Genomic DNA, 23,034 nt, shown 5'->3' on the forward strand with positions numbered 1-23,034 from the left:
GCCATTTAGTGCAGGCACATTTACGTCGATATAAAGACATCTAGAAAGACATAGAAAGGAACAGAGACATCACTGTCTCTGTTTTCGTTGGCTCAGTCGCGCTTACACGCCGGGTAACGGTGGCCGCCAGGCCGCGCCGTAAGCAGCAGCCGCCTTACAGCCACCGCAGAAGAAGGTCCTCCTCACCCCCCCCCCCCCCTCCGTTTCCTCACCCTCGGGCCTCGCGCGCGATAGCAGTAAAGGTGCCTTCCGGCCCTCCTACCTCTCTCGTACACGCGAGATTCAGCTGCGTTCGCAGGCTCACCCTCCGACGCTTAAACTAACATATGAAACATACGACGCACGGCGCTGATTTTATCGCCTTTGGACTTTATGCTGTACCTCACGGCGAGAGCTTCGGCAACGGCTACGGCAGAAATGCGCCTGCAGTGTCCATATAATTCCTACAGCAATAACATATTTCAATATATTGACCGGGTGCTTCGTTTTTCTACATATCGTAACATTTCCCCTAAGTCTTAACACTGTCAGTGAAGGAAAATTACCGGTGCAGCTATAGAATCATCGCAGAATTATTGCACACGCCTGCTCTGCATGGACTAGCCTTATAAATAAAGGGTGTGCTATGCAATAAAGAAAGTATAGGCGAACAGCGGCGCCTCATAAATTAGGGCTGTCGGCGATTGTGCTACAATACAAAGAACTCCGTGCACACAGCGCAGTCGTCCTAGATAACAGGATCGCTCACCCAGAGAAGAAACCAATCGCCGCTGCGCAGGAGGCAAAGCAGGCATTATGAATTTTGAACAAGTTACGCCAAAAATTTCATTGGCCGCTTTACGCGCTTTGAATGAATTCAACAACAAGCATGGTATTCATATAATCTACAATGTGAGTATTCTGTTAGATTCTGAAGGATTAGGAAGAATTCATACTTTCGTGGTGTAAATATAATCAACTGCACTGTTTTATGTTGGTGCTTATTCTCCATGATGAACTATTGTTAGTCCGTTCCTTTCCTCTTGGCCAGATGTTAACTGATCCTGACTGCAATGGATAGCTAAACTTAAATTGCGCTTTCAATGTGCAGACGCGGGCTGGTATTCTTGTTTACAATATGCAGAGGCACTCCACGAGGATATAGAAACAAAATTACCTGCAAGTATTTGCACCATTACTGTCATCGTCGTTTTTATCATTCTCATCCTATTATGTGTCAACTGCAGGTCAGATGTCTAATTACGCAATATCGGTTGTCCTGCCATAATAAGCAGGCTCTATGTTATGCACGGTAATTTATGAACCTCATCGCACGATTTAATCACCTACCATACTTGACAGCACCTTCATACCATTCCTATTAATTTCACAGACCACATACTATGAACTCTACATGTTAAATGAACAGCCGCACTCACCTTTGTATTCCAAGTCTCAGTTATTCTACGCCTTACACTTCCCTGCTTTCTAATTCACACTCATATTTACATATTTGTGACTCGCCCACCGTTCCTTCAGCCTAGTGGTCACGTGCAACACAAGTATATTGCCAGTGATCGCGACAACCCTTGAAACCATTCGCACAGAAGCAGACGCTGACAGTAAAAAACTCACGGGCCAATCCCTTTGTACAGATGGTTACCCAGCGAAGCTGAAACATGCTGCCCCTGTGTTTATCACCGGGTGACTCCCGACGGTTCATTTGAAGGGAAGCTGAAAGCTTTTCCAGAAAATATGAGTTAAGAGCGCTACGTCATGGTTTTCAACCCTATGAATTCGAATAAGGCATCGAAATTGAGCGAAGGAAAGCGCAAACAGATTTTTTTTCGACGAAAAGTGCAGCAGCAGACTCGGGGCAGCTCGCGCGCCTCGTTTGCGCCTGTGATTTGTCGGGCGCTTCGTGACGTCAACAATGGTGTTCGTCCAGACCGACTGCTGCCGCTACACATGAAGCACGGTGCTAAATAGTTTGGTGCTGTTTTGCTAAGACGGTATTGGAAAATTTCGAGAGCTGGCCTTACTCTGAGCAGTTCGGCGTTAAGTCCAAACCCCAAGAGAGCGACTTTGGGCGCGACGGCGACAGGCGATGGCTTCGAGCGACAAAACAGGCCGTTGCTTGAACAGATTGGTCGGTGTCGTCGCTCGATCGCTCATTTCTAAAAATCTAGAACTCGTCGCTCGTCGCCCGCAAGTGCTATGAGCGACAAGCCAATAGTGAGAAACCGGAACGGGATGTACATAACTCAAATACTACTGTTTGTCGCACGGAACGCGCGAACTATTGAATTTTACAAGTGCAAGAATATGAACCTAGTGGAAGACCTACAGAAATATTTTATGCTCCTTTTTACTGTAAAATACATGAACTTAAGGTGATAAAGCACACGTCAAGCTAGTTTCAGCGCGTATATTGCCGCCCTCATACCGGGAAGTCGTCGCTTAAAGCCGCCGTTCGCGCGGAGTTCGGTTTCTATGCGACGAGTGAACGCGACACCCATCGCTTCACTTGTTGCTGTCGCTGTCGCGTGCAAGATCACTTGTATGGGGTTTATACTTTACTCCCTACATGTACGAGCCGATTGCGAAAAAGCCGTCCTCTCCAAGAAGCAAAAGATGCTGGATGCAAGCAGTGCTTTCCACACGAACGAAGACGAAGTGTTAGCATCTCCTTCTGTTGGAAATGTTCTTTGGTGAGTATGTTTTTTTGCTAAGCTGCACTCAGCAATCCAGTGAGCATGTTTCCTGGCAAACTGTGGTGTTATGTTCCTGCATGACTCCTCGCAGAACGTAAGCGGTGATGCGATCTTCGGCATTTGTGCGCTGCCCCAAAGCTATCGGCAATCCACACAGATGGTTTAAACGCGGGAAAAGTTTACCGGCTGTTGTGGCACGTGTAGTATACAGAACCTTCATCAGGCCACGACGGCCGCATATCGATGCGGGCGAAATGTGAAAACACCCGTGTACTTAGATTTAGGTGCACGTTAAAGAACCCCAGGTGGTCAAAATTTACGAAGTCCTCCACTATGGCATGGCTCATAATCAGAAAGTGGTTTTCGCACGTAAAACCCCATAATTTATTTTTTTAAACCTTCATCAGTGCGCCATCCGCACGCTACTCGTAACCGGAGAATTCCGTCGGCTACGTGAGATCGTCGGTTTCTCTATGTGTGCGAGAGAAGGGGAAGCGCAGCGTCCTGGCGTGAGCCGGCTTTCCAACACATACACACTTTACATTTGCACTGCGTTATGGTAGCTGCATGCAGGCTGTTTCACAACACACGTGCGAATAGAAAATTCGCGGCGCTTGGCGAACAAAACTGCGTCAAGGTTGGGCGATAGACATGCACCTTCCGTTCAGCGTGCTAACACGAACACATTATTGATAAACTCTGCTAGTAATCGTCGTCACGGAAGTGGTTGGAGCACATCACTGTTGTTCTTGAGCGCTTGAAGTTCTTTCGCTTCACAGCAGCATTCCACTTAGCTGAAAGCTTCTTCTCTTGCGGGAACTAATGGAACATCGTCACGGCTGCTGGTGTTCGTGTAATCGTAGGCCGCACAGAACGCCGGCGTGAGCGGCCTACAAGTTCAATTGATGCTGCGCACGTCAACTACCACTATACATACGCACAAACAAAGGAATTTAGGGTCGAGCGAAGCAGATTGGGACGGCACGCACGCAGAAATAACCACGGTCGCGGACACTGCGAAGGAACGGAACACCAGTGCTGACGTCAGCACGACGCGGTTTCCGGTCTCTGCTCTCATCGTCAGCGTCAGCAGCAGCGCGCGGCGCTCGACGGGGGGAGGAGCTACAGTGCAATTTTAACCGACGACTGCGTCGCTCCTAAGTGAAAAATCCCCCACTCCCAATTTTTTACCTGCATCGTTTATAAGGTTCTCGCATCCGTATATGAGCGTCTTATTGAATTTGACAGACTCTTCAGCTTCCCTTTAAGTACGGCTTGGTAGGCTGCCAGATACTCGCTACGCAGTTGCTGCTTGCGCTCGGCTGCACGAGCATATTCTTGTGCCTAGGCTGCAGCGTCGGCACGGCCTAGAAGAGCTGGTTCCCGTTTCTGCTCGGCTTTACTGATCTAAAAGCTGCCTGCTCCTCAGGATCACATATGATGCGTTGCTTAATCATTTCGGAGTCGGAAAGAAGCGGCTACGCGCGCGCTCGGCTCGGTGTTGCCAGGTCTGACTAGGTGGCGTAGCCCAAAGCTAGAGAAATTGTAGCGCAAACGTAGCCGAATACAAAACATGGGGAAAAAATTGTAGCCGAATATAGCCATTTGCATTTGTCCTTTCAAGTGCACATGCATTTTCGCATTCGGCTAGGGCAATCTTTTTTTGCTCAACCCGTGGTAACAAAATATACGTGACGCTGTGATGATAGGCCCTTCACATCAACTGTGGCTACATGATGCTTGCCCACAAAACGCATTCGCGTTGCCCTGCAAAATCTTATGTTCCAGCGAATCGCTGCAGAGGGAGAAAAGAATCGACCCCGCCACGAAAACTACTACCTCCACTACGCAGGCTTTCCGTCGAGAGCGCACAATTACCCCCTAGAGGTGCGTAGCAAGCACAAATTTAGTCACCAATAAACATTCTGCCAAGCCTGTCACAGTGTTTTTATTATATGACAGTACGTAATTATTGGGTTTAGCCATATACAATAATATTAACGAAGAAATCTGTTTTCTGGTTCATCATCATGCGCCTAGGGTAGGCTAGTGCTGTTTGTTTTCCAACAATGGTGGAAGCTGCTGTTTTTCTTTTCTGAGTTTGCATTGTATTCATTTATCGTACTCACGGCACTGTCAAATCTGGAAAGGAAGCGGTTATCTGGCTCAAATTTTTCGCAGTACCCATACGTCCATGGTTATTTGTAATGTTCGTGTTGCCAGCCTATTTCTGTAATCGGTCCTAGTCACGGACACAAGGACGCCTTCGACCAGGCTACAGCAGCGTTCGACACAGGCAAGCGAAAACGATTGCGAAAATTTGGAGAACGCTTAAGCTTCGCTTTTAAGAGTGGAAGGCGATAGATTTCAAAGCTAACTAACTGCTTGTCTCGCTTCCCGGCAACCACAGCTTTCTTGCGCATGCGCGGAGACGCGCGAGACAGCGTTGTTGGAAGGAACTGAGCGGGCCACGCCGCTCGGAAAAGTGGTGTGGGCTTGATGTTCAGAGTAACAGAACTATGTTTTTCTGGTACATCCAAATTAAACTCCGACGCGATCATGTCTGTAGGTTGTGTTTAGGTCGTAATTGAACATTTTGGTGATGTAATTTACTTTGAGCTTACTGAATTAGTTCAGTAATGCCTCTGCATCATACTGCGAGCCCGCGTCGTTATGGTCACCACCTTACCCACCTTCCAATATTCTGGCCAAGTGGTAGCCTGTAAAGACTGGGAATATAATTCGGAAATTATAATGGAACAGTAATTTTTTGTATTTTTTAGGAACTTTGGGTTTATTTTATCATTACCTGCAGAGCTAGGCAACCTTTAATTTTCTATGAGACGTCACACCCCAGCTGAATCTACAGAGATGAAGTCCATTGGAATAAAACCAGGGTCGGCGATTGGTGGCATAGAAAAGGCTATTAAGCCAGAAAAGCAAGAAACAAGATCATCGTCTAACACATTGCAGAAATCACCATGAGGAACAGTATCACCATTGCTGTCGAGCAAATATATCGTGTTATACTTGCTGACAAGAACTACACTCCAAATATGCCGAGGGTTACTTCAAGCAGAGTGGTCAAGGTAAAGTTGTGGAACACGTCTTTTGCGTGTGCAATGCCATTTTTTTACTCGGGCTCAGCACAGTTGTACGCGTGCCGTTGTTCAGGCGTCATCACCACTTTCGCTCGGCGGAATACCCGTTTCTTTTTGTTTAACAAGCGTTTAAGATAGACTTAAACAAAGGAGCTTTGGGAGAAGAAACAGTGCATTTTACAGGAATGTAGCTATCCATCAAGTAGGCAAGTTCTTCTTTAAAGAGAAACCACTTTCCTTGAACAGTGCTACTGTAAAAGCTCGGCATAAATTCAGTGATAAATTCTTCAAGTTCGTTTTCTATGGCAGAGGAATTCGCGTTTTTATAATATTTAACAAATGTGGCCTGCCTCTTGTGAGGCGTACAGGCCTGAATACAGCGGTTAATAAAGCAATGATAGCTCCGGCCAGCAAAAATACTAGGGGTACACATCCAGCGCACAAGCTTTTCCAGCGAAAGCAGCAATCGCCGATTCTATGGCTGACTTCTCGTTCTTGATAATTTGGCTACATCCCTATACAAAAACAGCGCCATTAGCTGCTAACAAGTCGAATACTTCTGAGGGATTCAGGCTCGCGTTGATCCCACGGGCTGAACCGCTCAAGTAAGCGAGGCGCGATGAAATAAACGGGCTCATCGGATTCGATGCAGACTCGGAAAAGATGACTAGGTCTCGGACGCACCCCAAAACTGAGGAACAGGAAATAATATCACTGCGAACAAATTGGCGTATTCTTGTGGTTGTCTAGAAAAGGCAAGTGGCATTTCGAAGCTGCACTGAATAACTTGCGGGTTCTTCATCTGTATCGTATGTATTGATAGGCATGAGAGGTAAACCTAACCTGGCTGCCCAGCTCAGCACACAAGCGGCAACGCTTATGCAGGCTGGAACACGTTGTATGAATTGAAGTGAATAAAAATATATTATTATTATTATTATTATTATTATTATTATTATTATTATTATTATTATTATTATTATTATTATCTTGCTATCAGATAAAGAAGGCTGCTATCAAGAAGCAGGCTGGAGACAAGGCAGTGGGGGATTATGGAATAGGCGCTAGGAATAGCAGGGGAGAGTTATTAGTAGAGTTTGCGGAACAGAATAATATGAGGATAATGAATACCTTCTTCCGCAAGCGGGATAGCCGAAAGTGGACGTGCAGGAGCCCGAACGGTGAGACTAGAAATGAAATAGACCTCATACTCTGCGGTAACCCTCGCATCATACAAGATGTGGACGTGCTCGGCAAAGTGCGCTGCAGTGACCACAGGATGGTAAGAACTCGAATTAGCCTAGACCTGAGGAGGGAACGGAAGAAACTAGTACATAAGAAGCCGATTAATGAGTTGGCAGTAAGAGGGAAAATAGAAGAATTCCAGATCAAGCTACAGAACAGGTATTCAGCTTTAACTCAGGAAGAGGACCTTAGTGTTGAAACAATGAACGACAATCTTGTGGGCATCATTAAGGAGTGTGCAATGGAAGTCGGTGGTAACTCCATTAGGCAGGGTACCAGCAAACTATCGCAGGAGACCAAAGATCTGATCAAGAAACGCCAATGTATGAAAGCCTCTAACACCGCAGCTAGAATAGAACTGGCAGAACTTTCGAAGTTAATCAACAAACGTAAGACAGCTGACATAAGGAAGTATAATATGGATAGAATTGAACATGCTCTCAGGAACGGAGGAAGCCTAAAAACAGTGAAGAAGAAACTAGGAAACGGCAAGAATCAGATGTATGCGTTAAGAGACAAAGCCGGCAATATCATTACTAATATGGATGAGATAATTCAAGTGGCTGAGGAGTTCTATAGAGATTTATACAGTACCAGTGGCACCCACGACGATAATGGAAGGGAAAATAGTATAGAGGAATTCGAAGTCCCAAAGGTAACGCCGGAAGAAGTAAAGAAAGCCTTGGGAGATATGCAAAGGGCGAAGGCGGCTGGGGAGGATCAGGTAACAGCAGATTTGTTGAAGGATGGTGGACAGATTGTTCTAGAGAAACTGGCCACCCTGTATACACAATGCCTCATGACCTCGAGCGTACCGGAATCTTGGAAAAACGCTAACATAATCCTAATTCATAAGAAAGGAGACGCCAAAGATTTGAAAAATTATAGACCGATCAGCTTACTGTCCGTTGCCTACAACCTATTTACTAAGGCAATCGCAAATAGAATCAGGAACACCTTAGACTTCTGTCAAGCAAAGGACCAGGCAAGATTCCGTAAAGGCTACTCAACAATAGATCATATTCACACTATCAATCAGGTAATAGATAAATGTGCGGAATATAACCAACCCTTATATATAGATTTCATTGATTACGAGAAAGCGTTTGATTCTGTCGAAACCTCAGCAGTCATGGAGGCATTACGGAATCAGGGTGTAGACGACCCGTATGTAAAAATGCTGAAAGATATATATAGCGGCTCCACAGCCACCATAGTCCTCCATAAAGCAAGCAACAAAATCCCAATAAAGAAAGGCGTCAGGCAGGGAGATACGATCTCTCCAATGCTATTCACAGCATGTTTACAAGAGGTATTCAGAGACCTGGATTGGGAAGAATTGGGGATAAAAGTTAATGGAGAGTACCTTAGTAACTTGCGATTCGCTGATGATATTGCCTTGCTTAGTAACTCAGGGGACCAATTGCAATGCATGCTCACTGACCTGGAGAGGCAAAGCAGAAGAGTGGGTTTAAAAATTAATCTGCAGAAAACTAAAGTAATGTTTAACAGTCTCGGAAGACAACAGCAATTTACAATAGGCAGTGAGGCACTGGAAGTCGTAAGGGAATACACCTACTTGGGGCAGGTAGTGACGGCGGATCCGGATCATGAGACGGAAATAATTAGGAGAATAAGAATGGGCTGAGGTGCGTTTGGCAGGCATTCTCAGATCATGAACAGCAGGTTGCCATTATCCCTTAAGAGAAAAGTATATAACAGCTGTGTCTTACCAGTACTCACCTACGGGGCAGAAACCTGGAGGCTTACGAAAAGAGTTCTACTCAAATTGAGGACGACGCAACGAGCTATGGAAAGAAGAATGATAGGTGTAACGTCAAGGGATAAGAAAAGAGCAGATTGGGTCAGAGAACAAACGCGAGTTAATGACATCTTAGTTGAAATCAAGAAAAAGAAATGGGCATGGGCAGGACATGTAATGAGGAGGGAAGATAACCGATGGTCATTAAGGGTTACGGAATGGATTCCAAGGGAAGGGAAGCGCAGCAGGGGGCGGCAGAAAGTTAGGTGGGCGGGTGAGATTAAGAAGTTTGCAGGGACGGCGTGGCCACAATTAGTACATGACCGGGGTTGTTGGAGAAAAAAAATGGCTGTGGCTTAGGTAAGGTTAAGCCCAGGATGCGAAGCATACTAGCCTTTATTTTAGTTGTTGAACCACTGTTTAGCCTGGTGAACTGCTGTTGCTTGGCTATATTTGGTTCGGCTAGACGAAGAAACAACTCATGCATTACTTCTTCGCCTTCAAGAGTGGAACGCGACAGCGTTCCCGTCGACCCGCCAAGGGGTGTAAGACAATGGGCTGCAGGGCAGCGACTACGCGCCCCGCATTGGACGCGGTGAGCGTCGAGCAAAGCAGCGTTCGGCGCGGCAACGAAATGTGCGCCTGAGCAAGAGACGCACGCCTTAGAAACAGCGCGTTTCTAAGGCAACACCGCATTCACTAGAGGCGCTTTTGTACCGCTTTGAAGCGTTGTACTCGTGGCTCAGTGGTAGCGTCTCCGTCCCACACTCCGGAGACCCTGGTTCGATTCCCACCCAGCCCGTCTTGCAAGAGTTGAGCCAAAGCCACTTCTCCTCTGTCGTGACGTCACGGTGTCACGTGATTTCATGGTCACCGCCGCGCCTGAGGAGCTGGGTTGAGCCCTCGTAATATGCTTCGCATAATATGGGAGAGGCCTTTGCCCTGCAGTGGGCGTAACCAGGCTGATGATGATGATGATGATGATCAGATAAAGGGACACTATTGATGCCACTGCGCAAAATGGAGCCAATCGGCCATTTGCGGGCAGGCATAGAGCTAGCCTAGGGGAATGCACTTTACGAGTAGAACAAAGAGATATCAGGTTAGTCTGACCAGCTTGAACTCGCCATACAATGAAAAGCAAGGTGAATAAAACAAAACAAGACACAAAGCAAAAAATTAGAAATGCTAAACGAAAAGCCGGATACCTCTGCACAATAACTGACCACACCAACCAGTTCGAACGACCAAGTCTTCGTTCTTTCTTCCCCTGCTTCTTCAGAAGAATTCTATTCTATAGAATTCTATAGAAAAATTATATGCTTTAAAAATCTCCTGAAGATTGGAACCATGGTCATTCCAGTGTATATTCATACCCAAGACTGCTTATCCTATCAGTGTACTCCTGTCGAAAATACAAACTCAGTTAAGTATCTCGGCATTCATTTCGATAGTGACTTGTCGTGGCATAATGACGGGGTGCATGTATACTCCAAACTAAAATCTGTCGCATGTTTACCTTTTAGCATTAAAGGTTTGGTGCCGTTTAAGACTAAAAAATGATAGTACATTCCCTTGCATACAGCACCTTAAGGTATTGTATAACAGTTTTCGCTTCCTGGCTCACAACGTTCGCTGGACCGATTTGATAACCACTTAAAAAATATATTAAGAAGCGTGGCGTGCAATCGCGTGAGACCATCAAACAAAAGTATTTTTCATAATCTCTGTTTCTCCTCCTTTCAACCTTTATTCATTTCTGCGGTTGTGCAGCGCCATTTCTGGATTGATGAATTTAAGCATCCGCACGCCTCCCCGCGACCGCTGCGCAAAGAAAGGCGCTTCGTTGCACCGCGCGTGTCTACTTGATGCGGAGCAGCAAGACGCTGCGTGTATGTCCTCAAGATATTTAATAATTTGTCGGACAACTATTTTTCTGTCGACTCTCGGTCTAAATTGAACAGTCTATTGAACATGCTGTAATACAAACGTGTGTACTCAGTTTCCTGTCGTTTGTGGCGGTTTAGCTGTGATTTCTCTATGCTTTTGTTTCGATGCCTTGGAAACCTGCTCTACCTTTATCACTCTCATTTGTTTCCCTTTTCCTTGTTGGTTTTAAATGTGTGCTTGTATACTACAACCACATCGCTTAGCTGGCGATGCCGGGCCACGTCGCACAAGTCACCATTGTCTTAGATGGGCCCGTTATTCTGTACTGGTTTTCTTGGGTGCTTAATAAAGATTATCATTATTATTATGATTATTATTATTCTATACTATTACTGTTCTTCGTCACGGGAGGCAGTACTCGACTTTCTTGGCACATGTTCTGAGAGCATAGGACATGCATTGGGCTATGCCTTGCGGTAGGTTTTAACGTGCAGTTATTCAGGTGCTCTGCCTGCAGCTCCGTACACCTTTTCTGCTGATGTGCTTGTGCAATATGGGCCCTTCATAGTAACTTGTACATTTCTCGTCTTCATTGGACGTTTAACCTGAGTGCGGTAGCTTCATGCCGATGTCGGACATGTGTTTTCAGGTGAGCGCGCCCTGAGCGCAGCCGTTGAAGAGCGTTAACACTCCGCGCAACAATCGCGTAATACCTGCTGGAGCGATTTTTCGTCGCTTCAGTGTTGTTACTTCAATCTTCCTTGTTCCTTCCTTGTTCCGTGGTTTTCGTTGTGCTCGGTGCTCTCTGTTTTAGCAACGGAATGCACGGACCACGCGTAATGAATTTAGCAAAACGGTACGGTAGCATTTTGGTGAAGGCTCGATAAGGTTACCTTTTGCTATCACAGTAAACACATGTGTGCATGAATGTCGCGATCTAGTGCAAGGAGGGGCGGCGCAACGGCATGCGTTCAGCTTTGGTCGCACGTAACGGGAACCGAGGGAAATTTTAGGCACCTACATATGTGCGGGCCTATAATTTACTGTGATTACTTCAATGCAGAATATATATAAGCCACAGCAAGCAGCGTGCATCGATCCGCATAACGATGCATTGAGTTGACCGAACGCGAGCTATGTTGTAGAATCAGCAAAAGCGAATAAACAGTCACATCATCTGTGCTTACATACATCGCGTAGGAGGAGCATTGCAAGTGTTTGTCGCACATATATGTCCGGTATGGGACATCCCGTTGAAAACAACCTTCGGACATCCACAGGAATAAAGTCTTGGGATTTGTTTGATTCCCAAAACTTCAATCATGTCGATGTCCGAAGGGTGTTTTAAATAGAAAGTCCAGAATTTATTGCCTCCATGTTATCCACTGTGCGCCCATACTGGGACTTGAACATTCGGATCTAATCTGCATGTCCAGAGGATATTCGTGTGCCAATGTGTCCTCGCAGTAAATTAGCACGCAGAAGAAAGTGCCGTGATATCCGTGGCACCGTCGGCTGCAATGCGAGCACAGACGAGCGGGTCCCTAGCCGTCGGAGCCGTGCACTGGAGCTAAGCTCTGCGAATATCATAACTCTCGTCGGTGCTTAACGCTTGACGGCTGACATCGCTTCCCAAGCAAAAAAAAAAAAAGAACTTGGCGAAAGATCGGGCCGACGCCCATTACGAGATAAAAAGTAGAGGCCAAAATTGAACCATCTGAGTTGGGCCGGTCTAGGGTTTTGAAAATGGCCAGCCCGCTTGCCGACCACCGGCGGGCGGTCGTCAGTCGACACCAGGGAAGCATCATGACGGCGGGCTAAATCATTGTGGCCGCGTTCGGCCTCACACACGCCGACGACTTCTCCACGATGTGGGTTGCCCGCGGCCAGCGTTCTTTTTTTTTGTCGGTATTCACATTCAAGTTTTTTTAATTTTTTTTAGCCACGTATACCGTTTTCTTTTTGTTATGTCGATTTTGTAAGGCGCCTAGCCGTCGCAGATGCCAGCCTAGTTCTCACCTTTAACTGGGTTACCTTAACTGTTGGACATTATATTCTCAGTAAGTCGCGATTGTAGAAGCATTTAATTTTAAAAATCGTGGTAATTGTCTTTTTTCTTAATCGCTTCAGGGCTCATGTTGTAATAGTGTAATTGAAGCCCGTGAACAAGCAGGACGGATTTACTTGGAGGCATTTTTGTAACTAACACCATATCTGAGATCGACGAAGTCAATGTCACAAATTATTTGGCCTCGTCATTGCTTCCCAGAGGATTGCATAGATTTGTAGTGAAGCTAGAAAAGAGTCATGACATCGAGGTAATCTTGGCGCGCAATTTGACGTGCTTGAAACTGCTACTAGTTACAAAATTAGTTTTAGCTTGGTAGGCCCTGCATGTTAAGGGCTCATTTCCGCCATTGCAACGTCTACACTAACTTTACTAATTAAACAGATAGTTGGCACGATTATCACAATTAGCACTTTGCACTGCTAGTCTATAAAGCGATCTCCTCCGATTAAAATTTACCCAGAGAAAGAGACGGAATGCAGTTATCTCCAACAGAAATAAACATATAGTTTCACATAAGAAAAGACATCCTGAATAATTTGCTATTTAATACATGCACGCGTTCATGTCTTAAAGCGTGCTATAGAAGGCGACGCTTCGTGAAGAAATTGGCACTACACTTACTTATGTAGTGTTAATTTAGCTATTTTGATACAGTCAAACAGAAATTGGAAAGCTTTGTTGTGAAATGCTGTTATAGTAGCTCAATGGTGTGTTCAAACATAAAATAACCAATGATGGTCTTGTGTGTCCATTTGAAATAGGCTTCCTTGAATTGCGTAAGCCAATTCACTAGAACACTGTGCAGCCAACTCACTTGACTGCTTCTGCAATGCTCCCGCTCTCGCTTCTGAAAGAAGGCAGCGATTTAAGTCTCAGAAATGGGACATTCTGATAACGTAGATAATGTCGGCCCAGAATCCTCAATAATTAACACGGCAGTCAGGCGCTTCGTGCGGACGACTGAGTCTATATTCCACAGACGCGACAATTTACACACTCGACAAAGAACTGAACAACGGTAACCGTAATTGTCTAGAATGTCAAGAATCCCTAACTCGACTAAGCACACGTCGACCCTCCTACTCGCCGCTGTGTCGTCGTGGATGCTGTGGTGGTTGTCTTCGTGACCGGACCGTGACTTGACAGCAGTAGAAGCGTACAGCAGGCCGGCAGAACACCAGCCCGCTGAAGTACAGGTCACTGGCTAGCCAGCAAGTGTTTCCGCTAGCTGCCGGCATATCGGATCACTAGGTCCGCAGTCGGGTGCTTCCGGGATGCCAGGCCGTGAACACCGCTGGGGCACGAGGCCCTCAGATCAAATACGGCGCCAAGCTGCTATGGCAGCTGGCCCCCTGTGCCCGGCTAAGCAGCAGTGGCAGAGAGGTTCATCGGCCTCAACAGGTCCGCATGGCCGCAGGACACGAGGTCGAAGAAAGCCGTGACTCGAAACACCGGTCAGGGAGCTGGCGTCCGCATCGTTCCACGCTCGATGCTCTCTAGCCGCACGCAGCTCTCGCTCTCGTGGCAACGCGTTTTATTCGCTGCCCCATGGCTGCACAATGCGCACCAGAACTGCCGCTTATTATTCGCCTCTTCGCGGCCACACAACCCAGATATCATCACAGACATGCATACCTATTGGCTGCGAGGAGTTACGGAGCCGCCATCTATCGGAAGCGCCTCGCTGGCGTAGTATGAGGGATCACGTGGCGCGCTCGTTATAGGTTTTGCTGTCAACGCTCACTGAAAACACCACGCGTGAGCTCTCCCGGACATTTCTGTAAGTACTTTCGAAACGAGAGAAGTTTCTTACTGTCTAAATAATAATCTTGGGCAAACTGAAAGCACAGAATCGTTCACAGACTCTATATCTTTACCCAATACGTACAGTAAACGCCACTGCGCGCGGTCGCCGCGATGGAGTCTCCCGAACCGGCTTCTTTCGTGAAAGGTAGGTAAACGCTGAGAGCGAACTATGTGAAATATGTTCTTATAGTGTTTCTATAACTCAATGGAGCGTAATAGAACGAAGCCTCAATGCAGCGATCGCGCAGATTCGCAGCGACCGACTGCGCATCTGCATGCTTGTCCGCGCACTGTTTCGCTTTCTGCGCGCGCGCGTTTTCGCACCGTGCCGCAGAATGTGAGCATTTGACAGTATACAAGCAACCATTGTTGCGTGGACGCTATCAGAGCTGTTCAAAAATAATTTCATTGTAGAGACTTCGACGCCCCCGGGACTGTGATGTGCCGTCGCCACGATTCAATTTCTTTTTCTTTTTAATTCTTTGACCTTTCAATATTATTTCTCGAGTTGCATCACACTGTATGTTTATCGGTGTTCTCAGCGTGCAATTTCCCGCTGCTTCTTTTTTGTAATCCAATGCATTAATTCATAACACAAACATGACCATATGCCATGCTTTTTTTTAAATCTGCTTCTTACCGCTGCCTTTCCACTCCACTGAACTTGAAAGTATCTATAGCATCGACAAATTCAAAGACCAAACCGTCATGACATTAGTCGGGTAGCGAACACGGGCGAGCGTCTGTGTGCGCGTTTTCAGAACATCGCAGACCGGACGCCGTAGCAGAAATCTTCCTCGCGTCAGTGCTTGCTGCATACCCGAGTTGTAGCCGATGACTGTAGCCGGTTTTATATTTCGCGAGCCAAGCTTCACGCGGCTTCTTGTCCTGCGGCTATGTGTGAATAAGGCTGACACCGGCCTCCGTAACGTGCGTCCAGCCCTGCGGCACCGAGCAGTAGCCTACCATGTTGCGCCTTCAAAGTTAGCCACTTCCTATTGTAGTACTTTGAAGCGTTGCAAAGGAGACACTCGAAGCGGGAAAATTTCGCCACTAAATGAAGACCACTGCGTACGAGGGAATTTAAACTCGTTTTCAGCTCGCTTCGGCGCGCCCGAAGCAGCCGACGCGGCCGCTATGTCCACGTGATCCCTCCTAGCACGTCACGCCGACGGTGGCGCCAGCTTTTCCAGTGGTGGAGCTCGAGGCCAATTGTCTTGGTGCTGAATATTGCACCACATGCTCTCTGGTCTCAAAAATCTTTAAACATTCTACTTAGGAACCGCGGTTCTGAAAAAAGCATGATTTCTCATTACAAACACTAAATATGCATTGCACACGCCCACGCACAGTCATTCTTACGTGGCCTCAAAATAAACGTAACCAAAATATCCCCCTGAGTGGGGCGAAATTTGCCTACAAATTATCCTCCGCGAATCTTCATGGCCAGAACGTTCATAGATCGTGGGCATGACATGTAGCACGCCACTGGCACTGAATGCACACATCAAAGCCCCATGCATGTGGCGATGCCACCTGCACTCTCCTAATTCACTTTCCCGACAAGCTTTGTATGTATCCTGGTGTTTTAAGCGCCAAAACCACGATTTCATCATGAGGCGTGCTGTTATAGGGGACTCCAGATTAACTTTGACCAACAGGGGATCTATAAGGTGCCCCAATGCAAGAGACACGGATTTTTTGCATTTCGCTCTCATCGAAATGCGGCCACCACAGCCGGGATAACAAGTTTTGGCATGTGAGCTTTGGGATACTAAGTGCAGCTACAAAGACCAGTATGCATCGAATCTATGCCGCGCAATTAACATATGGATTCAGCAGATCCAAAAACGCAGACCAACTCTGGAAAAAAAGAAACACAGCCTCAACATTACACGGACGCTTCGAGATATCTTACTGCTGTTACTTATACAACTCTGGGACCGTCAGTTTCAATGTCTGGAGCCCTAAATGCGCGTACAAATATTTATACAGCGGAATTTATATACGCAATCCTCTTTGTAGTTACACACATAAAGTTAATGAATGGTACAAACGCAATTTTCTTCACAGAGTCATTGAGCATCGTTAGTGCTCTAATGAATCTACTAAAACACAAGAATTCAGTTTTTAACGAACTGTAAAGCTTGCTATGTTTAGCTTATGTGGGCAACCAAGTGATCATAGTATGCTGCGTACCTGGCCATAGGAGCATGAAAGAAAATGTAGTTGCAGACGATAGTGCCGCCTGTACCGTACACAGACGTTAAGCCATTTTCACGACATAGCCTGCGATAATATTGGGAAAGGCAGTGAGACACATAGGTATGCAACAAACTAGACTGAATCAAACCAAAAATAGGCTACTGCATCTGCTAAAGAAGAACAAGACAGTGGGAAGTGCTGCGTTGTAGACTATGAATTGGGCACACCTGCAGTACTCACCCGTGTCTTCTAAGTTAAACTAACCCTGCGGCATGTAGTTGGTGTGGCAATAGACTTACGGTATATCATCTCATTCCCTGCCCACTACGAAGGGGACAAGCAGACGAAAGGCGCGCCACCTGTCGGGGCACCGCCGTACATAGCGAGAAGGGGGTTCTCTGTGTTTGCCGCGAGATGGCTCTGAGTGTGTGCCAAGCGCAGAAGAAATGTATCGAAAACGTACTTCGCTACACGGTTAATTGCGAGTTCTGTAATTTACATGCACATAATTACCGATATACACCACAGTACAACTTTCTACGGTGCGTTTCTAAGGCAACACCGCATTCACTAGAGGCGCTTTTGTCTCGCTTTGAACCATCGAACTCATGGCTGAGCAATTCATAAAAAAAAGCTCATGGCTGAGTGGTAGCGTCTCCGTCTCACACCCCGGAGACCCTAGTTTGATTCCCACCCAGCCCATCTTGCAACTTGTTTTCATTTATGAATTGACTTCCTGGATTTTTCGCTTATGCCCAACGCCGCCGACACCGATGACACCGGCTTTTCTGCGACAAGAGCTCCTTAACGCAATCGCGTTAAAAAGTACTCCCTTCATTATTCCGCCATAATATGCCTCTTCATCTAGCGTACTTCTTAAGCAATGACCCTCCATTAATTTTAAAAGTGTACTAAAATTCTGAGCCGGAACTAACACGATTGACATAATTTGGCCTAGGCATCTTGTAGCACCTCTCCTTAGAGGCTGTACCAGCAATGCAGTCACTTACAGAGCACTTGCCTCGCAGCCCTTGCGCTGAAGGGCTCTGCTGAGGCACTAGTGCTGCTATAACTTACAAGATTCAGTACATAATCCTTCATAAAGGTACTTTTATAGCCACTGCTCTTTGACATTATTTTATTAGATGACATCATAGGCCATTTAGTGCAGGCACATTTACGTCGATATAAAGACATCTAGAAAGACATAGAAAGGAACAGAGACATCACTGTCTCTGTTTTCGTTGGCTCAGTCGCGCTTACACGCCGGGTAACGGTGGCCGCCAGGCCGCGCCGTAAGCAGCAGCCGCCTTACAGCCACCATAGAGTTAGTAGAACAACTCTAGAGGAAAAGCTGGGCCGGAAAAGTGGGAACCTCTAGGGCGCCGCCCTGTTGCTACTGGTCAATGTGGCCAGCGCAATTACTATTGAAAGAGCTGAGAACAAGTACAGGTCACCTTATGCTTTGTCACCTAAAAACGCATACCTGATGGCTTTATGAAGGTGGTACGTTAATATTAAGTTTACAGAAAGCGATCGCTAAGTCCGTGACTTATGTAAATCACGATGTACGCATTCATGCAATAAAGGATGACGCGAATTTCGGTTTCGAATCTGTTTTTTGGATGCGTAGTAGTTTCGTTTGACATGCGATCGCGCGTCGACATCGGACGCTATGACACACTCGTGCCTTATGTGCCACCGAAGTGGTCTGGCATATACCTTCACATGTAAGTAAACGAATTTATCTCCTTGTTGAGAATATCACGCGAGTAGGCAGCTCTTGTGGTACATCACAATCGTTCGAGAAGCGTCACAGTAGAGCATTTTTCTGCATGCGGAGCGGTGTTTTTATTTGCAGGTTTCCCTTCAGTAGGAAATTGCTGGACAGGCGGACCAGCGCACCGGAATTGTACTGGCGAAGCCACAAGCAACTCAAAGAATCTGTTTAATTGTTGCACTTTGAACAATCATGCTTCTACAAAGGCCACAGCAGAAAAACAGCCTGATGACCGAGTATTTCTGTGCCACGAAGTAATCAAGAGGCGAGCGCCTAATGCGGACGAAATAGAGTGCATCGAGACTTAGAACGACAGAAAGCTGAGCTAGTTCGTAAGGATTCATTATGCAAAACAGAGGTGAGGCGTGCAGACAGGACACAAGAGTAGAGAAGTGGGCGGCGCGCGTGTTGTTTGCTTGTAAATACTCTACTCTTGTTTCCTGTCTGCACGCCTCACCTCCGTTTTGCATAACGAGTGCATCAAGCCACATATTAATAGCTTAGGCGTTTTATTAACTGTGCAATATTTTCAACACTTCCTTGCATGCCATTTCATGTGGCATATCTTTTCTGGTCACAAATTTGTGCAGCGAATCTATTTGCATGATCGACTCCGGGCCTGTGGGACCGTTCACTTGCACTTGATGCTGAGTCTTTTACATGTACCCATAAACTGCAGATATGCACATCAGATCCCTGCGAGCACTTTCAAAATTCAATTATTTTCGACAACAGGCACATATGCAATACTGACATAATCCGGAATACCACTAAGCAGCTGGGACACTTTTTTGTTGACCATACTCGCAGGTAAAATAAGTACATCATGTGGACAGCTCCAGCTCATTTTCCTTAAGTCAGTGTGTACAAGGGTTATGCAAAAAGAATTTTTTTCTCGCGCACCGATTATTTTGCTTTATAAGCAAGAGAACCCACCACGTTAGTGTAACGTATCTTGTGCATCACACTAATATGTGCTTTCATTTACCAAGTGAGATGAGTTACTTTTATGGCTCATTCAGTCATATCACACTGCAAGCTGCATTCATCAATCTTCAATGGGATTTTGCAAATGTTTAATGAAACATGTTTCCCTTTTATGCAGATATGCAATGGCAAGCCCTTCCGTGTGTTCCAAAGGTAAAATTTAAGCTCTAAATTAAAGAAGACATTTCTAGTCAGAAACAAGCAAAAATAGTGAATGCAGAGTATCAGAAGCCCAAGGTACAGAAATTATGAGAAGTGTCGAATGATTTTAAGGAAAGAGTCGTATTTAAAAATGCAAGACCCTTTAGTGGAGGTCAAGCAAGTCAGTATAGGTAGAATACTCTGCAAAATTATGCGAGTGGGGGATGTCAAACAATGGGTCAGGAAATGCATTGTTTTTCTGCAAAACAAAAGCTGATTGCCATTACATAAGTCACTTTAGCATCATGATAAATTCAGAAATAAACCAAAAAACAAGACACGCAAAAATAAACAAAACATTTAATGATATTTCAGCAGAACGTTTTGTTGGGCTAGTTGGTGCATATTACTGAAGTACTATAGCGCCAAACAGACGACACAAGAAGAAGAGACACGGACATAAGCGCTCGTCCGTGTCTCTTCTTGTGTCGTCTGTTTGGCGCTATAGTACTTCAGCCATTTAATGATGCTCTCTCCACACTGGGATAAATAAAAACAAACACATTACATCTAATGTGGACATATCAGATGCCTTGTGAAACATAAAGGAACAATTCAGTTTCGAGCTATGGCACTTGCCGCATAGATGTGGGGGGGCCTTGCACCAATAGTGATAGTTACCACTGCATTTAGAAATTGAAAGCATTCGTGCAGACAAATTATATTTTTGGCTACCACTTCAAATGCCTCCACCAAGTGTTACAATGCTGCACGCAGCCATACTAAGGATCTCGCAACAACACCTGCAGGTAAAAAGCAGAAGCAGTCAAAGTGCTGGTGTGTTCTGGACACTATGTTTGAAAACTTTTAGGCAAGAAGAGTGCAAGAAGCAGACATAACTGCATTTATTTCCATAATTCCCCATTTAAATGGCCTTTTCTTTTTGCTTAGACAATGCCTACGCCTAGCCACAGCAGCTCCCTCATACAGACTCCGCAATCCAAGAGGCCGTGGAGGCAAATGCAGGTAAGAGGCAATAAGCAATAGCACTGGTATCGACATTCATCTAATTTCTTTTTATTTCGTTTAGGCAGCCAGCACACCTCGAACAGCCACCTTGACTGCGGGTGTGTCACCCTAGTCGCCAAGGAAACATTTGAGGGAAAGTGACAGGCAATGTGAACAGCCACTCCTCCATGTAAACAATACTCTTTCTCTCGGATGACTCCTACGCCTCACCACGCCAGCACACTTGTGCACAAAGATGCCGCAGAGGCACGTGCAGGTCAGAGGCAAGAAGCAGTGGCACTGGTGTCGACATTTACCCAATTTCTTTTTCTTACACTGAGGCAGCCAGCACACCTCGAACAGCCACCTCGACTGCGGGTGTGTTGGTTGATCCCTGTTGTACATATGCTCATAATAAACTTCAGTAAACTTGAACATCATAATAAACTTGAAGGCAAATGGTACATTGATGCATTGTATTTTTGAACATTTATTGTACACATACAATATATGTTATACTTTGCAGTGCTACAGAGCGTATTTTGAAGCTTCCCCCTATATTTTGCACCTTTAATTACGTATGTGTTGTGTGGCCCTCAATGCAGTTCATGTTGTAGCAGCTGCTTTGTCTGTGTATCGCACATTGGCTTAACCTCGTGATATCCACATACTTCTCTCACATATACAAAATAAAGTTCTATGTAGCCCTCAGTGTTACAACAAAAAATGAAAGTAAACAATCCGATCGTGGAATTGTGTTTATTACAGTGATTCCTATGACAGTTACTGACAAGTTGACAACTTGAACTGGTCAATCCGTCCATAGCCTCCTCTATTTTTCAAAAATAAAGGAGGCTATGATCCGTCATGGCAAGGAATTGTATGTATACATAAAAAAATGGGGCATGTGTGCGTGATTGTAGTGGGGGGTATAGGATTAAGGCGGTACGAAGAAATGTACCAACACCGTCCTCTAGACCCATTCCGTTAAGGTACCGTAACAAAGCCTATTATGCATAAAGTTCATACAACCAACTCTGATATTACTACACACGCCAGGCGACTCGAGCTACATTTGCCATGACGCATTCGCGACTGCACCGGATGCCCTCCATATTATTCTCCTTAATCATGCTCACTGCACCGAAGCAAAAGAAAGATCATGGGCGCAGGTGCCTTTAAGGTATCTCGACCTTGCGAGGCACTGCTGCGCGTGCCAGGGGAGCTGTCCGTGCGAACACTCTGGCACACACCTGCCGCGGACCCACCCTACATACCGTTCTGCTTCGAGCTTTGATCCCCCCACTGTCCCTTGGGTGCCCTGGAGTTCCTGCGCCGCCTGCTTTATTACAATCTCAGGCGCTCTCCTGAGACTTCCGTTTGTCGGTTACATGTGCCCTACAGCTGGATCAGTACTCATAATAACAAAAAAAAAACCCGATCTATCATCGCGACGATAGATCACGAAAGCGGGTTTTGCAACATACCGCGCCCGTGCGAAGAGAATTACGGAACGCCAACGAGGAATTGGACCACAGCTTCGAGCTCGTAACCTCGTCGAGTGACACTCCTGCAACAGGCGTGACCGCTGAAAACCGCATACCGCCGGAAACTTCAACAGGATCATCCCTCGGTTGCATAACTGCCACCTGTACGGCCAACATGAACCACACCCACACCGTCCCGCAACATAGAATAAAGAACCAACTTGTAAAGCCCAAACACACGGCTGCACGCACACATCTCGACACTACAAACGAGACGCCATGCTGCTACTGTTGCCGGATTAAAACTGACTACTGTCACCAAGTCTAGCAAGCGTCTCAGGAGCTGGCAACCTCGGCGCGTAGCAACATGGCGGCGCTCTTGAGGTTCCCGATTTTAATGCATGGGCCCTATGGGTAGCTTGTCCTCTAGAGTCAGTATAGTAACTCTATGACAGCCACCGCAGAAGAAGGTCCTCCTCACCCCCCCCCCCCCCCCTCCGTTTCCTCACCCTCGGGCCTCGCGCGCGATAGCAGTAAAGGTGCCTTCCGGCCCTCCTACCTCTCTCGTACACGCGAGATTCAGCTGCGTTCGCAGGCTCACCCTCCGACGCTTAAACTAACATATGAAACATACGACGCACGGCGCTGATTTTATCGCCTTTGGACTTTATGCTGTACCTCACGGCGAGAGCTTCGGCAACGGCTACGGCAGAAATGCGCCTGCAGTGTCCATATAATTCCTACAGCAATAACATATTTCAATATATTGACCGGGTGCTTCGTTTTTCTACATATCGTAACATTTCCCCTAAGTCTTAACACTGTCAGTGAAGGAAAATTACCGGTGCAGCTATAGAA

The 23,034-nt window shown here is 46.2% G+C and overlaps 1 protein-coding gene and 1 long non-coding RNA gene across 2 annotated transcripts in view; both read left to right on the plus strand.

The window, feature by feature from the left end:
- The window catches only part of LOC135908314 (uncharacterized), a 494,518-nt gene that overhangs the window by 359,087 nt on the left and 112,397 nt on the right, over window positions 1-23,034 (plus strand). The window lies entirely within an intron of this gene.
- On the plus strand, window positions 18,470-22,451 carry LOC135908323 (uncharacterized). The gene is made up of 3 exons (XR_011507034.1): window positions 18,470-19,693; window positions 20,633-20,707; window positions 20,772-22,451. It is a non-coding gene; the product is annotated as an uncharacterized lncRNA (long non-coding RNA).

This window comes from Dermacentor albipictus, chromosome 6 (genome assembly GCF_038994185.2).
Source record: "Dermacentor albipictus isolate Rhodes 1998 colony chromosome 6, USDA_Dalb.pri_finalv2, whole genome shotgun sequence".
NCBI classification, from domain to species: domain Eukaryota; kingdom Metazoa; phylum Arthropoda; class Arachnida; order Ixodida; family Ixodidae; genus Dermacentor; species Dermacentor albipictus.